This window comes from Diceros bicornis, chromosome 14, assembly GCF_020826845.1.
Source record: "Diceros bicornis minor isolate mBicDic1 chromosome 14, mDicBic1.mat.cur, whole genome shotgun sequence".
Taxonomy (NCBI): Eukaryota; Metazoa; Chordata; class Mammalia; order Perissodactyla; family Rhinocerotidae; genus Diceros; species Diceros bicornis.
In genome coordinates this window covers 39680328-39698011 of record NC_080753.1, presented here as the reverse complement: position 1 = coordinate 39698011, position 17684 = coordinate 39680328, and the positions used below count along the sequence as shown (strand labels likewise).

At 39.3% G+C, this 17684-nt stretch overlaps 4 non-coding genes across 4 annotated transcripts; 1 reads left to right on the top strand and 3 right to left on the bottom strand.

Moving 5' to 3' along the window:
- Positions 1-4281: 4281 nt before the first annotated feature.
- Positions 4282-4353, bottom strand: TRNAM-CAU (transfer RNA methionine (anticodon CAU)). Its single transcript has one exon. It is a non-coding gene; the product is annotated as a tRNA-Met (tRNA).
- Positions 4354-6988: 2635 nt separating this feature from the next.
- On the bottom strand, positions 6989-7070 carry TRNAS-AGA (transfer RNA serine (anticodon AGA)). Its single transcript has one exon. It is a non-coding gene; the product is annotated as a tRNA-Ser (tRNA).
- A 6673-nt stretch (positions 7071-13743) lies between these two features.
- TRNAS-AGA (transfer RNA serine (anticodon AGA)) lies at positions 13744-13825 on the bottom strand. Its single transcript has one exon. It is a non-coding gene; the product is annotated as a tRNA-Ser (tRNA).
- A 3040-nt stretch (positions 13826-16865) lies between these two features.
- Positions 16866-16947, top strand: TRNAS-UGA (transfer RNA serine (anticodon UGA)). The gene has a single exon. It is a non-coding gene; the product is annotated as a tRNA-Ser (tRNA).
- Positions 16948-17684: the final 737 nt, after the last annotated feature.

The window sequence follows — 17684 nt, the reverse complement described above, 5'->3', positions numbered from 1 at the left end:
AGTTTGGTGATTTTGAACTTTGTTAGTTAAATTAGATTATTTGACAAGGAAGAGAATTCAAAATGCCAGGAATTCTCTAGTTGGCATGCATTGTCTTCCACAGTTTTTGTGAACTCCCTGACTTGGTTTCCACAACTGTATGTTTTGTGTCAGGGGCATCTCTTTGCGAGAGAGTTCATGTGTTTTATTCTATACGCCTTGGATTTTGAGTTCCCCTTACCCCCCAAAAGAAGTTAAGAATCTATTTTCTAATAACTTCCTGACCATGAGGTGGGAGGAAGAAGAATTTTCCAGGTGCTTTTTGTTGTTTGAGGAAACACATAAGATGCCTACGAGAGAATAGGTGAACTCCAAACAGGTGTCTTCTGTTGCAAGTAGTTTTTCTGACATGGGCCAAGCATTGTCTTCCAAGTGGCAAAGCTGCGCTCACTACTAAACCCGGGAGGAAAGCTTTATTGGAAATCTCTGTGGTTACTTCCATGGTCCATGTATATTTATGATGTTCACAGACCCAAAGCAGGGTGTGCATGTGAACATGCACAATGAGAGCAAAAGACTTTCGAGGTTTTGCATGAGCCACGCTGCTAATCCCATTACTAAACTTATTCTTCATCTTTTCTTTCAAATTGTTGCTCCTCAGAGTTAATCACCTCTTCTAATAAACTGCCTCCTATGATGTTCTCATCCTGTAGGGGGAAAATGGTAGATCCACACTTTCTTCCTAACAGTTTCTCCAATGCTCATCCACCTAGAAATTTCAGTTTTCATTTTTATTTGTGCATGCCACCTTCTTTGCGCCATTATGTTGCTGGCCATGAGTAATTCCCCAAACTCTCCGTGTGTGAGTTATATTTTATTTACGTTTGTAGAATATCCCTCCTCATAGGCACTCATCTCCATTAAGGGCAAGGACTGTTGCTTGTGTCTTGTTTACCTTTGTGTCTGTAGCACCAAGTGCAGCATCTGGCCTACCACAAAAATTTAATAATATTTGTAGAAAAAAATGATCTTGATGGAGCTTCTAATGTTTAGCTCATGGTAAGACCCTAATCAGTATATTTCCTTTCTTAAATCCTCTAATTGTTTCAAGCCAAATTCCTTCTCATATCAATTCCTCCTTCCTCTTTCTAAGTCTATGTCCTCACTTATAATATCTCCAAGCCAGTCAAGAAGTGGCTGTCCACAGGACCATTAGCTATTACTGTGTTTGAAGAGGCAATTCATTTACTGAAGGAGGGGAATTGTATTTCTTACATTGCAAGCTCTAGTTTTTAAATTTCCATTGAAAAAAAAATTTTCCATTGGAGAAATTCCTTCCATTGTCCACATTCTTGGTCTGTATTCATGTGAGATGTAGAATAAAATTTACTTGATTTGCTAGATCATGCATATCTACATATTGGTTGCAGAGAGCCCAAAACCTGCTACAAAGGCCTGTCCTACAGAAAGTGCTTACTATAAGTGTGTTGAATGGAATTAAATTTAAAATTCACTATATGCTGAGGTTGCTGGTAGGAGTGATTCAACTCCTTTGTTTAATATGAGCCTTTTAAATGTCTCACTTCTCAGGAGGCCTTTCTACTGTCTTCCTCCAAGTACACACGCGGATTAAGGCGTCTTGAGGAGCTGTGAGGGAAAGGGGACAGTGATGTTTTCCTCTGGTAATCCAGTGATCCGTGTCCATTAAATCACAGAGTACATACTTCTTAGTGCAACACACGATTTTACTGAGTAGTCACAGCCAATTGTATACTTGGGAGTGTTAGCTGCCACAGTATTAGAAATCTTCAATGCAGTAAAATCAACTTTGCACCATGACTATGAAATCTACGAGGTTCTAGCTGGGTAGGGTCAAATTCTGACATCTGTGATTCTTTATTCTTTTGCAAAAGCCATTTGCTTCTCCCCACAGTCCTTTAGGTTGACAATCTGGGATTGCTCCTCTCTCTTGCCTTTCCCTTGCCATTGATGGGCAGTAATGATCAGTCCTTGATGCGTCTTCTACTGTTCTTGGTACTAAGGAAGTTTTCTTGTAACAGAGCTTGGAATAGGTAACAGGAGTGCAGAATATTGTTCTCAAGTAAGAATTTTGTTCCAAACTCTGTTAGAAAAGAACCCTCCATAGAGCCTGAAGTATAAGTATAATATTTTAAGTTTTTGTGTTCTCCTTGGGTAGAGTGGTGGAGCCCTTTCTAGGAAGCTGGTGGAAAGCCCTTTTTTCTCTCTGTAGGTCTAGAAAGGTCCAGGTCTGGCTAACATGACATGCCAAATGAAGATATCACTGAGTGAAGCACCACCTCTCCTTTCACAGTGATGACCTTCATCCTTCTGCCTCTATCAACAGATTCTCCAAAAACTCTACTTGTCTGTTTTGGTCCCTGTGATATCTCCAGGTCCAAAAACAGATTCTAGATTACAGTAAGCACTCAGTGAAAGAAGTGTTGAAGACAAGATGTTTGTAATGGCCATATTACAGAAGAATAAGTTTCTGCAAAGATTTTGTTTTGTTTTGTTTTGGTTTTGCTTTTGTTTTTTGGTCAGGTTATAGAGCTCTAGAATTTCTGCTTTTTTTTTTTTTTTTTTTTTTTTTTTATCATAGTCTGTATTTAGACTTGTCTCCAATCAATGAACTTACACCTTGGATGCCCAGATTAAATGTTTTATTTTCTACAAATAGAGATATTACAATGTTTTCTTAGTCATTTAATAAAAGTATAGAGTCATTAGGATGAGCTAATCCAGCCCACAAAAGCAGGAAATATTGACATCATTCCAAAGTATTGCCTTGTAAGCAACTGCCTTATTTGTTTGTTTTTCTGCAGTCTCTGAAAGCTTAGAGACCCAACGCAGCACAGGAAAGAAAGAAGGAAGGGAAGGAGGGAGCCATTGCATTATTGTTCTTCACACGCAATCTAGGATGGGTTAATTTGTTGATGTTCCCTCCAGGGAGAATTAAATGAGAATCAACTAAGCCCCAAAGCAGTGATGGATACGACTGCAGGTGGATTTGCAAGTTGTTGTACTTTTTCTTCTTCTCTTACTGGGTCCCCAGAAATTCTCCAATGGGCAGTGATTCTCCAGGTGGTGGGCCATATCTGGTGAGCCTGAAATCAAGAGGAGAAAAATAGGAATTTGAACCCTAGACCCTCAGAATAAAAGTGTGCTACTCTATCAACTGAGTGGTCCATGTGTGAGGGAATATAAGGGTCTTTCCCAAGTCTTGGTAATTCCCATTTCCATCCTGGGCCGTGAGGATCTGGGAGTCGGCGGCTGCGGAGCTTTTCTTGCTGAGCAGATCATTGTTGATCTGTACATTATTGCTGATAAATAAGGGAAAATGATCTACTTTCCCAAAGCAGTCATTTTCCCTCCATGGAGTCAGGAGAAAAGCACCAGGGCTGAATAATACAAAAACTTATTGAGGGACACTGATGGCCATTTGAGAAGGGAGCAGTGCCAAGCTGATTATGAGGACCAAAGGATGAAGGATCTGCTTGCGGCCTTTTAGGCATATGTTGCAGGCAAGGGAGTCCTTGGCTCAAGTGTCATGCTTCCTCTTGGTCCCTTACCCCACACCACCCAAATCCTGTACTTTTTCCTTCCTTCGCCTGCACTTCCACTCAATTACTCCTCTTTTTCTTCTCTCTCCTTATATCTTCCCTTTTGTCCACCTGCTCTCCAGTCTCCTTTCTCGTTGTCTCTCATTCTTTTCTTCTTCTCCATGTTCCTCTTCCCCTCCTCCCATTGTTACCTAGCATTTCCCAACTGAATACTTTCTCCTCCATTACCCTTGCTCTAGGACAAGGTGGAATCACACTAATCCGCCGTCTGCCTCTGCCCAATACACAAAGATTCCCCATTATTCCAGGCCTTTTTCTAATGCTTCCCCTCTGCAGTTTATCTTGACTCCATCCCATTCAAAGACCAGAATGACCTGGCAGTTGGGGGAGTATCCTGCATGGCCATGGTCATGGTAAGTCTTTGATTCAATGTATGTTTCTGAGCACCTCTAGTGAGAGTCAAGCAAGCAGCGAGGGAGTAGGCAATTAAGGTGGAAGACCAAACTGGAGACTGTTTTTCATTATTCTGTGAGCTTTGAACGTAGTTGAAGAATGAAAATGTGATAATCCTGTTACAGGAGGATGGGAGGATAAGAACGGTTGTGAGGCTGTCTCTGGTAGCACGATCCTTTCTTTCGACTACCATTCCTGCTTTGGGATATTTTCCATTGACGAAGGAAGCAGAAAGTCTCCGAAGGTGCTTGAGGATAAAAGGTGCTTCTAGCAGAGGATGGTTTCGATCCATCGACCTCTGGGTTATGGGCCCAGCACGCTTCCGCTGCGCCACTCTGCTTTCATAGAAGACAAAAGAGTATTTTTCAACCTTGATTCTTATCCACTTGCCCAACACCTTACATTTAATAAGGTTGCTTTCTCTGTCCATTCTTCATTGTTCTCCTCTTCTATTCATCTCCTCTATGCTTTTCACTTTCTTTCCTGCCCTACAGGACATGTTTCTATGTACTGATATGATTTTCTGTGTACTGATATATATGTAAATATGTATATATATACTTGACGTAATTGCAGACCCACATACAGTTGTAAGAAATAATAGAGAATCCTTTAACTAGATTCCCCCAGTGGTAACATCTTGGACTGTTACAATACCACAACCAGGATATAGACATTGAGACAATCCACCAACCTTACTCAACTTTCTCCGTTTTACTTGTACTCATTTGTGTGGGGGTGGGGGGAGTGTTTAGTTATATACGATTTTATCACATGTGCAGGTTCCTGTATCCATCAACAGAGGCAAGATACACTACGGTCTCATCACAGCAAGAATGCCTCCTGCTGCCCTTTAATAACTTTCCCCATCTCTTCCCAACACTCCCTCCCTAACATCAGAAAACCAGAAATCAGTTCTTCATTTCTCCAATTTAGTCATTTCCAGAATGTTGTATAAATGGAATCATATAAAATATAGCATTTTGAGGTTGGTTTCTTCTCGGCATAGTTCCTTGGAAATTTATCCAAGTTGTTGCATGCATCAATAGTCCATTCCTTTTTATTGCTGAGTAGCATTCCATAATACGGATATTTCAGAGTCGTTTAAACATTCACCTAGTTATCTGGATTGTTTCCGGTTGGGGCGATTACAAGTAAAGATGCTGTGAAAAGTTACATAACAGATTTTTGTGGGAACATAAGTTCCTATTTCTTTGGAGTAAATGCCCAAGAGTGCAATTACTGGATTGCATGGTAACTTCATGTTTAGTTTTATAAGAAACTGCCAAACTGTTTTCCTGAGTGACTATATTATTTTACATTCCCACCATCAGTGTATGAGTGATCCAGTTTTCCCCATCCTTGCCAGAATTTGTTGTTGTTGCCTTTTTTGGTTTTAGCCACTCTGATAGGTGTGTGGTGATATCTTATTGTGGTTTTAATTTACGTTTTCCTAATGGCTAATGATGTCAAACCTTTTTTCATGTGTTTATTTGCCATCTGTATATCCTCATCAGTGAAATGTCTTTCCATGTCTTTTATCTATTTTCTAATTGGTTGTTGGAGCTTTTTTTTAATCTGTTGAGTTTTGAGAGTTCTGTGTATACTTTCTAGATACTATCCTTTGTCAGATATGTAGTTTACAAATATTCTCCCAATTTGTAACTTGTTTTTTCAACCTCTTAATAGTGTCTTTTTGCAGGGTAAAAGTTTTTAATTTTGATGAGGTCATATTTATATATATTTTCCTTTTAAACATTGGGCTTTTGATATCAAGTCTAAGGACTCTGCCTGACCCTAGATCCTGCAGATCTTCTCTTATGTTATTTTCTAAAATTTTTATCGTTTTACATTTTACATTTCAGTCTCTGATTCATTTTAAGCTAATTTTTGTGTATGGAATGAGGTTTAGGTTAATGTAGGTTTTTGTCTTTGCTTTTTTGCCTGTGAATGTCCAATTGCTTCAGCACCATTTGTTGAAAAGGCTATCCCTCCTCCACTGAATTTTTTTGCGCTATTGTCAAAAATCACTTGGGCGTATTGGTATGGATCAGAATATACTTTTAAGGGAAAGAAATAACCAAGACAAACACCGTATATAAGTTTGTTATAATTCATTTAAAAATAAAGAGTGGACTGAATATTACACACACACATACCTCTGGAAGGTTATACAAAATCTCATTTCACTGTGGGGAGAAACTTAACAGGTAGAACACATGGATAGAAGAGAGATTTTATTCATTGCATATATCTCAATATCCTGTGAGTTTCATATCATGATTATTATTTTAAAATACTTAAATATTAAAATTCTTAATATGCAAAGAAAATAAACTTTATATCAGCTGATTACTACTTTTTATTAGACTTGATTTTCCAGTCACATGGAAGCAAAAAGACTGTACGCTCTTCAGAGAGCATTTGCTCATGGCTCTTCTTTACTTATCCCATAAGTAGTCCGGTGTTTTGAGAAGCAAGCATGGAATTCTAGATCGACCTCACTCAGGCAGATGAAAATATGAGTGTTAGGAGATATAAGGGATACAATTGGTTACATGAGAAAGGAAATTCCTGAAAAGTCAACAATTCCATGGAAAAGCAAGCACTCCTATCAACTTTTATTCTTTTGGAAAGGGTTGCCTTCAGGCACGGTTTTGACTGCAGTAAACACCAAGGTATCTCTGAAGCTTGGATTCTTCTTGGGGGAAAAGAAAACATATTAGGACTCAGGTCAAACTTACTGGAAAATACAGTAATTATGATTTCTTTTTTCTGGCTGGCGTGAGGCAGCTCCATCACAGGCCCGTCAATTCCAGGACCATAAACCGGGAAAGTTTACTAAAGAAGGACACATCGCCTACATCTTCGGTGAAGTTCATGTTTCGCTTTGGACTTGGAATTCCAGCATTTCAACCTAACCTGTAAGGTGTCGAAACATCCACACTGAGGAAGAAATCAATCCACAATCACCTCGTAGTCGGCAGGATTCGAACCTGCGCGGAGAGACCCCAATGGATTTCTAGTCCATCGCCTTAACCACTCGGCCACGACTAGACACTAAGGTGCTGTTTCAGAAAAGTAAATAGCCACGCTGAAATTTAACTCCTCTTAAAAGATCAAATCACATACCAGAAAGTGTATTTGCAGTCACTGTTTCCCATTCTTTAACGTCGTCTGGATGGCTATCATGCTGTTGCACCATGTTGGCGAGTGACACTTTACCCTCAGAATTGGAAGGACTCCTTGTTCTGATAAGTTGTTGGGATTAGATCAGCTTTCTGCTCTGCCAGCTTCTGATGAAGATCCATGAGATACATCCCACAACTGGAACAAGCTTTAAACATTCACTGCAGAATTATATGTACTACCAACGATTTTTTAAAAATAGTGAAAAGATTATGTACATGCATATATTTTAACACTGCACCGTTATACCAGACCTGGTTTCAGTTTGCTGCTGTATACAGAAACTGAATAGCTGAGCATCTAAATTGAAGAGAGATTTTAGTTTTCCTTATATATACTTCAAAATAATTTCAGTTTTTCTATCATCATTATTTATTTGTTTTCCCTCATCTTGTTTATATAACTAGAAGTGGAATTGCTGGGTCATATGTTAACTCTATGTTTAATTATTTAATGAAATGCCAGACTGTTTTCCAATGTGAATGCACTATTTTCATTCCCATCAGCAGTGTATGATGGTTCTGATTTCTCCACATTCTCCTCGATACTTATTTTTGTATGGCATTTTCATTAAAGACATCCTAGTGGCTGTGAAGTGGTATCTCATTGCAGTTTTGATCGCATTGCACAGATGACTAATGATATCAAGAGTTTTTCATGTCCTTATTGGCCACTTGTGTATTTTTCCTGGATAAATGTCTATTCGTGCCCTTAGCCCATTTTTTAATGGGTTATTTGTCTCTTTCTTATTAGGTTGCAAGAGGTCTTTATGTATTCTAGATGCAAGTCTGTTATCAGATATATGACTTGCAAATATTTTCTTCCATTCTTTGGGTTGTCTTTTTACTTTCTTGATAGTGTCTTTTGAAGCGCAAAAATTTTTAATTTTGATGAAGTCTAATGTTTCTATTCTTTTTTTATTGCTTGTGTTTTTGGTGTCATATGCCAAACCTGAGGTCATGAAGATTTACCCCTATGTTTTCTTCTAAGAATTTTATGATATTAGCTCTTACATTATATATTAGATCCATTTTGAGTTAATTATGTAAATTGTGTGAGGTAAGTGTCCAACTTCATTCTTTTGTCTGTGGTTATCTAGCTTTTCCAGCACCATTTGTTGAAAAGACTATTTTTCATCACTGAATGGTCCTGGCACCCTTTTCTAAAAACAGTTGACCATAGGCATATAGCTTTAATTCTGGACTCTCAATTCTATCCCATTCACCCACATGCTCATCCTTAAAATAGTACCACACAGTACTGATTATCATTGCCTTGTAGTTAGTTTTGAAATTGGAAAGTGTGAGTTCTTTTACTTTTGTCTCCTTTTTCAGGATTGTTCTGGCTATTGAGGGTCCCTTGAAATTCCATGTGGATTTTAGAATCAACCCATCAGTTTGTACAAAGAAGTCAGCTGGTATTCTGATAGGGATTGCATTGAATCTGTAGATCAGTTAGAGGGAGAATTGCCACCATAACAATATTAAGATATGATCCATGAACATGAGATATCTTTCCATTTATTTAGATCTTTATTCTTTTCAATGATGTTTTATAGTTTATAGCATATAACTTTGGCATTTCTTTTGTTAAATTTATTCCTGACTATTGTATTCTTTTTGATGCTATTTCAAATGAAAGTATTTACTTTTGACCCTTTTTTCCTTCCCTGTGAAACATGATGAAGCTGTCTGAAGACTCCCAGATGCAGATATTAAGAGCTGAGAGATAACAGAGATAAAATTGCTTAGTACGGCATACGTAGACAAAAAACAAACCAAAAACACCCAACAACAGGAAAATAAAGCTGTGAAATAAACAAGTTCTTTGAACTCAGATGGCTGGATTCAGAGACCAGAGTGTTAACCATTGCACCACGGAAGCACCTTGGTTAAAGAGTCTCTTTCATATGATTTGTACTGTGATAAAACCCCATTTTTGAATGGATTTAATCTTTTTCACTGACGTATAGTAACATAAAGTTAACAAGGCAAAGATCATGGTCCCTGCCCTTGTGGTGATTAGTGTTCAATAGGAGGGATACTTTATAAATATGTAAATAAAAATAGCCCACAAAGGGAGAGTTTGAAGAAACTGCTTAAGACTGACAGCATAATGGCAGAGATAAAATAGAAAGCATAATTAAATTGAAGTCTGTAATTTTTAGGTCGATGGGACTTGAAGATGCTGATTGAAAGAAAGTGCTGGTCTATGTCTTTCCATATACAAGAGGTAGCTTGTGGAATAGATCCTTAAAGTAGTGCCTGTTTGTTCTCAGAAGCAACAAGACAGTGAAATATAAAAGAATAAGAAATGTGTCAATGTTTTTAGCAGCATGGATCAGGCAAGGTCTTGAAAGTTATTTGCTATAGGTGACCAAGTGCCTGTTTTGGTCTGTGGGCACCAGAACCACACATGGGCATAGCAGTGAGCATGGCGATTTCCAATAAAGCTTTCTTCCCTGGTATAATGGGGAGTGTGATTTTGTCATTGGGAAGACAGATGTTGGGCTCAGGTTAGACAAACCTATTATGACAGATAGAAGGAATTTGTCTGGAGCCCACATAACTTTTCACAGTCATTTTATGTATTTCCCAAAGCAATAAAATAGAGCTAGCAAATTCTTCTTTTCATTCAATGGCCATGCAGTTATTAATAAAGAGATTCTTAATTTATTTTTTGGCTTAAAATCCCATGGTATGTAAAATAAAACTTATTAACCTTCTCTCAGAGAGATGCTCCTGACACAAAAGAATTGTGGAAACCACGTCAGGGAATTCACAAATACCATTGGAGACCATGGACATCAGGCTGAGAACACTCTGCATTTGAGAATCTCCTTTATGTCCCATAACCTAATTTTAACTAATAATCTTCACCATCACTAGACTGTAATTAAGCACAAAGTTGCTGAAGAAATACCATCATTGGAATGTGGCTGCATGAGTCATTAATCTCAACTAAGAAGTCAAAATTATACCCATGCCCGAAGCTAAGGTCTTAGTCAAACCAGTTCTTGGAACTTCTCTCCCTTCTCAGAGAGCTCAGCCAGTGTAAGTTCCTCACAGTACACATTTCGGACACTAGACTGAGATATATGTAGGTCCAACAGAGTGGAATGGAACCTTGTTCTTTTTTAACCAGAGGTGATTTTAATCTCTACTTCAGCTCCTTTTCAACCCTTCCTCTAAGGTCTCCATTGAGAAGAAGCCCTTGATTTGTGATATTCTCTCTTTCTTGTTGAAGAAGGAAGCATGTAAAAGGGAGACAGATGCTAGGCAACATTAGTTCTCTTCAGTCTTAATGAGTACTCTGAATCCTGTGTTTTCATTGTGTTTATGGCAATTGCCACTTAGAGGTGGCACTTTCCATTTCACAGTCATTGATATCTCACAAATAGCATTTTATTTAGGATGTTATTTTTGCTTCTGAAAGACTAACAGATGCAGCAAAGGAAATATCAATGGTTCTTAAAATATGTAAAGAAAATGATAGATTATTTGATCATCTACTTTACTGAGACTTTTAGATGGTGCCATAAAAAACAAAGGAAATGAAAAGACACTCTAAAGGAACTTACTATTTAGTAGAGGACACAATACTAATTAAATTAATAAATGGGGTTAGTTTCTAGTACATTAGTTCAAATTATTTAAAGTAATTTAAGAACTGACCACCTGGACTTTGAGGATTAAGATATGATTAAAACAGTCCATTTTTTCAAAAATACACATGCTAGCAGGCAGGAAGAATCATAAATATAGAAACAGTTTGATATGAGATATAGGTACAAAGACATATGGAAGCACTAATATTGTTGCATTTTCTTAAACAACGTTATGGTAAAGACACCATAAGGGGCATAGAAGCAGGGGATGGGGGATAAACTTGAAGGCTTTTCACAGTAGGAGACATGGGAAAGCAGTCTGTAAGGATGCATAGGATTTCAGAAGGTGAAGAACCTGGGAGTGAGACACTCCAATACTGGAGATGCTAATCCTCAACTTTTACAATTGAGGAACCCTACCTTGACTTTAAGGCCAGCAACTCAGCCAATCAGAGATGAATGACCCCCCACTGCTGAAACAAATGAAACAAAGACAGTGATGAGTGGAGGAGGTGCATGGACTTCCTGGCCTCTGCCTTCCCAGAAGCAATCCTGAAATGGACTGACAGCGCCCACCGTGCTGAGGCAGGAGCTGGCCGCGGTGCTGAAACAGGAGCTGCTTATCATGCTCAGACTGGAGCTGCCCACCATGCTGGGACAGGTGCCACCCAAAGCGCTGGAACAGTAGCTGTGAGCAGCACTCACTGGACTTTCGCAGACAGACACTGAGGGAGATAAGGAAGAGTGCATAAAATAGCGAATAGTTACTGGGTGTTACAGAAACAATAGTCCTGAAGGCACCCAGAAGTGTGTACCAAGAAAACTTGTGTCTTGGACTTTAGCTGGTTGTTTCTAGTGTAGACCTTCCCTTGGTTTCAACCTTTACCAGCTCAGTTTTATGTTCTCTACACACTCTAGATCTGTGATGTCGAATACTTTAGCCACTTTCCATATGTGACTATTGAGCACTTGGTCCCTAACGGGAGGCACTCTGACTGTAAAATACATACCAGACTTTGAAGATTTTGTACAAAGAAAAAAAATGTAAAATATCTCATTGTCAATTTTTCAAATTGCTTACATGTTTAAATGATATTTTAGGTACATCTGGTTAAATAAATATACTATTAAAATTAATTATACTTGTCTCTTTTTACTTTTTAATATGGCTACTGGAAAATTTTAAATTTCATCTGTGGCTCACATATATTTCTACTGGAAGTGTACTTCTTCCTTAGAGCTTCTCTCTGAATATCAAAATGACTGAGAAAAGTGAAGGCTGACTCTATCAAGTCTCCATTTCCTTACTTACATTCTCTGTTGCAATTGCTAGTACTCTGTTTTTTGTGCCCCTGTCCACCAGTGTGTCTTGTTTTCTGTTTTATTTTCCTTGCCTACAAGACATCACAGCAATTGAAATTAAAGCGATAAGAACTCCTTCCAGAATCCCAATGGAAGTATTCAGAAACCAGATCACAGGTCGACAAATTTTATGTTATGATCAATTCTGGCTCAGGATCTCTGCTCCAGCCCCTAGAAACCAAGCTTGATTCTCCATGAGCTTCTCCAGAACGAAGCATTCAGAATGAGAGGAACTCCTGCTTATACTAACACTCTTCTCTAAGGCATCTACTTTAATAAATTTTTATTTTTAAACTTTGTATATTGGAATTACGTGGGTCACTTTCCTCAACTCTAAAATTAGGAATTGTTTCCACAGAAGAATCTTAACATTTCATTAGCTTTGACATTCTAGAACTATATTAGTTTCTCAAAGTCAAAGCAACCAGTATGCTGGATGTGAGAGAGGGAGAGATGAGAGATGAGTTTTGCAGAAAAAGAGCAAGTTCATCCTCCAGAAACCCAGGTCTTAGTAGACAGAAGCAAGTTGTGTTCATCCTGCCAGCACTGCTCAGCAAAGAGGACTTGTCACAGCTTAGCATCACTGACCCACATGACTTTGAGACTCAGTGCTTTTTATTATGCTTTTCCTCTGAAGACACACATTAAAGACGAAGGGATCTGATATTTAATGAAGAATAAGGCAACTACTGTGTTTACGCAGAGTTATTAGAAGCATTCTTGGATGAGGTGCACTAAAATATGACAATTCCACACAGACCTCCACAAGAGAGGTGAAGACCAGCTCTACTAAGCTGCCAAGGCAATGATAGACCGAATTCTCCTAGGGATTCCTGCGAAGGTACTCAACTGTAGTTATCGTTCCTTTAATACGTTAATTTAATATATTAACCCATACTTGTTATCATACAATGGGATTTTGGCTCTGAACTCTGTGCCCAGAATGATTCAAAACCTCACCTCTTTTTCAGTCTCTCCCTCTTCACTGCTGTCCTGGACCCCAGGACAAGCTAGCCTGTAGTGATGTCAATGATTATTTTGATTGGATTAAAAAAAATGGCTTTACTTAATTTCTTTAATTCTGTAGTGGTTTGCGTATTAATATGTATTTTGGATTCTCGACTTTGCAACTATACCTCTGAGTCTTGGTTTTCCTTGTGTTTGATGCAAGATTTCCTGGAATTTCCTTTTCTGATGTGAATGAGGACATGCATGACTGGAGAAGAGCCCTGATAAAGGTGCAATTCCTTGGAGACCCAAACACTTCTGCCAACTTTGTTCCTCAGAAAAGGCTGCCTTCAAGGCAGAGTTTTGATTTCAGGAAGCAGGAAGCCATCACCAAAACCTGGGCTTTTCAGGAGGGAAAAGAAAATCCATTAGAACTGTGGTGGAATTACTTTTTAAAAAGTAACAAATACCGAGAAGTGATGTTAATCACTCTTTGGAGAAGCAAGTGTTTTTTACTGGTACATAACTGGAGACTGTTTAGTAGGGTTGGGGAACAACCAAATTTCTAGCAGATTCTCAAACTGGTGAAGTGTCAGCAGATCACATTTCCAAGGGGAAAGGTACCGTAGTCGGCAGGATTCGAACCTGCGCGGGGAAACCCCAATGGATTTCTAGTCCATCGCCTTAACCACTTGGCCACGACTACACGGAAACACTGTAGCTCATAGCAAAAGGAGTGATGCCAACTTCAGCTCTCTTCAATAGGTCACATCTTCTACCGGAAAGTGCATTTGTTGTCAATGTTTCCAAACCTTTGACATCATTTAGACGAATATCATGCTGTTATGGCAAAGTGGCAAGTAACAACCTCCTCAGAGCGGAGGGACCCCTTATTCTGATGGCCTGATGGAAGGAGAATAAGCAGGAGACTTCCCATGAGACCAGCTTCCTCTTCTGTCCGCTTCTGATGGGGATCCAGTGAGATGATACACCCAACCACTGGGACACGCTCTACTATTAGGTGCAGAATCATGAGTACAGCGACGATTTGACTAACTCGAAATCACCATCAATTTTTAAAATAAAATTTGGGACATCCATATAGTGGAAGATTCTGTAGCAGTCTTTTGAAAAACCTCACAACCATTTGATTTAAAGGATTGTCTCACCTATTTCAAAACTTTCTTTTTCTGCATCCATGTGTAGGAATAATTATGAAACAGAGCTCAAATAAAACAGTTCTCCAAATCTTAAAAATGTGAAAATTTGTATTACAAATGGAAAAGATGTATAAAACTGTTCTCTATCTCAATGTGCTTTATTTATTTTTTTTAAATTTTTTGTTTATTGCAGTACATTGGCTTATAACATTGTATAAATTTCAGGTGTACATCATTATACTTCTATTTCTGCATAGATTACATCATGTTCACCACCCAAATACTAATTACAACCCATCACCACACACCTGTGCCGAATTATCCCTTTCACCCTCCTCCCTCCTCCCTTCCCCTCTGGTAACCACCAATCCAATCTGTCTCTATGTGTTTGTTTATTGTTGTTATTATCTACTACTTAATGAAGGAAATCATACGGTATTTGACCTTCTCCCTCTGACCTATTTCACTCCACATAACACCCTCAATGTCCATCCATGTTGTCACAAATGGCTGGATTTCATCGTTTCTTAAATGATTTAAATTTTTCAAAAAGCCCAGTTAAATGTCAGTAAGCAAGAAAGGATGTAGAAGTCTTCATTAATTCTCCCAATCTCTAACTGGCATTGAGTATTTGAGGAACAAGTTCAAGGTGAATGTATTCACTGTGGAGTGCATTGAGCAGATGATTAATCCAAGGACTACTTGAGGCAAACGTCAACTCTTGAGCAGCATCAATAAATAACCAACAAATCAATAAAATACAATGTTCTGCTATTCACTTATAAACTTGATAATGATTACTTCACACTGTAGAAAACAAACAAAAAATTAACTCATAATCCCACAACCCAGAAACTAGCACTAACAACATTTTCAAGTATTCCTCCACTCCCTCCAGTACTTCACATGCAAAATTTTTTGCTTAGTTGAAGTTTTGTTTACTGTATCCTGCTGTTGTCAGTGAACCTTATATAATAAAACATTTTCCCAATGGAATTACAAAGCCTTTCAAAATGTCCTTTTAGTGGCTTTGTAATTCTCTATTAGGCAGATGAAGCAAAAATATTTAAACATTTATCCATTTTTTAATATCTATTTTTTTCTCTCACAGTGAGAAATAAAGATTTTTGTGCAGCACGTATTTTTCTTTGGTTTAAGATTATTTCCCTAGGAGAGTGGTTCTCAAACTTCAGTGGGCATCAGAACCACCTGGCAGGCTTCTTGTTAAAACAAACTGCTGGATCTCCCCACCATCCTCCATCCTCTTCCCTCATTTCTGATTCTGTAAATCTGAATTTGAGCCAGAGAATTCACGTTTCTCACAAGTCCTCAGGTAGTGCACACACTGCTGCTCAGAGGCAATACTTTGAGAAGATTGCTCAAGGACAATAAACTTCAAAATGAATTTGCTGTGTTAAAGGTCAGAAACCCTATATGAGCCTAAACGGAGGTACATAGCAAGTGCTATAGTAGTAAGAACAAAAAGTATTTACAAGAATACCGTGAGAGGAGCATTATTCTTATTATGCTAAAGGAAAACAGATGTGAGGGGGCTTTAACTATCAGAGAGACATAGTCCACCGTGATGGTGGAGGTCATGTTCCTTTTGTATCTGAGGTTCTGTCTAAATCTACTAGTTCATGCGCTGGTGACACACTACCATTCCTAGAATTCAGAGAGAAAGTCTGTGGTTTTAGAGTTCCTGACATTTCCATAAAAACGAATCTGGTCCAACTCTCCCCCTCATTATCCCTCTGTAATAATAAACCACGTAGTCTCTGACCCAAGAATCAACCCTATTAATTTAGCTAGATTTATTCTAATATTTACACGATGTCATTTCTTTTTTGCGCTTTTCTGCGTTGGGCGGGACAGAGAGTGTCCTCTCTCTCAGTTCGGATTCTTGGGAAGTCTGGATTCTGAGTGCTTCCCTTTTCCCCGGGCTCCGGCGGCTGAGGACTTCCATCTCTTCGGAATGGTCTCGGTTCTTCCCCAGGACGACTGGAGTGACCTTTCCCCGAAGGGGTCGGAGACCTTCCCTGCCTGGTCTTTTCCACTCAGGACAGAAACTAGCCCCCCTTCTCCGCCTCTCATCCCGAACTTTCGCCCCAGTCAGGTTTTAACCGTTCTTTTGGAAGGACAAGTCAGTTTAAGGTCATCGAAGACATTCCTGATTTCGAGTTTAACTCTGTAAGTGCAGACGCCCCTCAATCTCCCACATTCCTTCATTCCCGTTCCTTTTCCCGTTGGCATTTGAGACTTCGAGGTTGTTCAGAGCTCACTTTCAACCCAAGACTCCTCTTCTGCCTGTTCCTGAGAATCAGGCGTGATCGTGCGTGTCTGCGGATGTCAGCAGCCAGTGCACAAGCTCCAGCGCCCAGGAAATTAGTGTCGCTAGTCTAGGAGCCTTTTATTGAATTGCAGCATCACCAGCTGGTTGTTGATTTGCTCTGGACGAGCTCTTTCCTTCCTGAGGGACAGGATTGAACAGAACGAGGCAACTTTTTGTTGCCAGACCTACTGCTTACTAACGCTCCGCACATCCATTGCTAGTTCCCCTCAGCCCTTAAAAATGATGGCGAGCTGGTAGTCGTGGCCGAGTGGTTAAGGCGATGGACTTGAAATCCATTGGGGTTTCCCCGCGCAGGTTCGAATCCTGCCGACTACGGTTTTACCGGGAAGGCTGCATGACTTTCCTTGGGTTTTCCAAGGTAATTTAACCAAAACCAACCCAAGTTCCTGCACTCCAAGTTGTTCTTCTCCAACACGAATCCTCCATCTGTAGATACAAGCAACGTACTCTTTCCCCTATCTATGGACACTACTTTCTCAAGTGTCAGTGCCACCCTGACGTTCCGTCGAGCTTACTTCAAATTTGGCATCAGCTACGGGAGGGCAATTCCTTTCACTTCATTAAATGCCTCGGATCACAGCCAGCGCCAAGTCACTTGGCCACAATGTCATGTCACACTCCAGCCACCCTTGGTCTAATAGCACCGTGGTACTCTCCTTAACCGCCTATTAACGAAAGGGATGTTAGGACTCATAAAACGTAGTGACACTGACAGATAACTTTTATTGAACACTTAAGATGTGTCAAGAAGATACGAGTTAAACACGAACCGCATATTTTTATCGCCATTAAATGAAGACGAAGAAACTGCTCAATGCGGCACAATGAGACGACATTTAAACTGAGGGCTTTCAGGTAGGTTCTTGAGCTTAAGTTTTCTTATGTTTCTCAGGCGACTCTCCTAAGATTATCAAGTCGGCAGATTCAGGGTTAGATTTGTTATTACCCCAGAATGATAGATAGCAGGTCCTAATTTTCAGGCCTTTACTGCACACCACCGTTCCAGAGGCTTTACATGTCTTATTTGTAGATCCTCACAACATATTGATCAT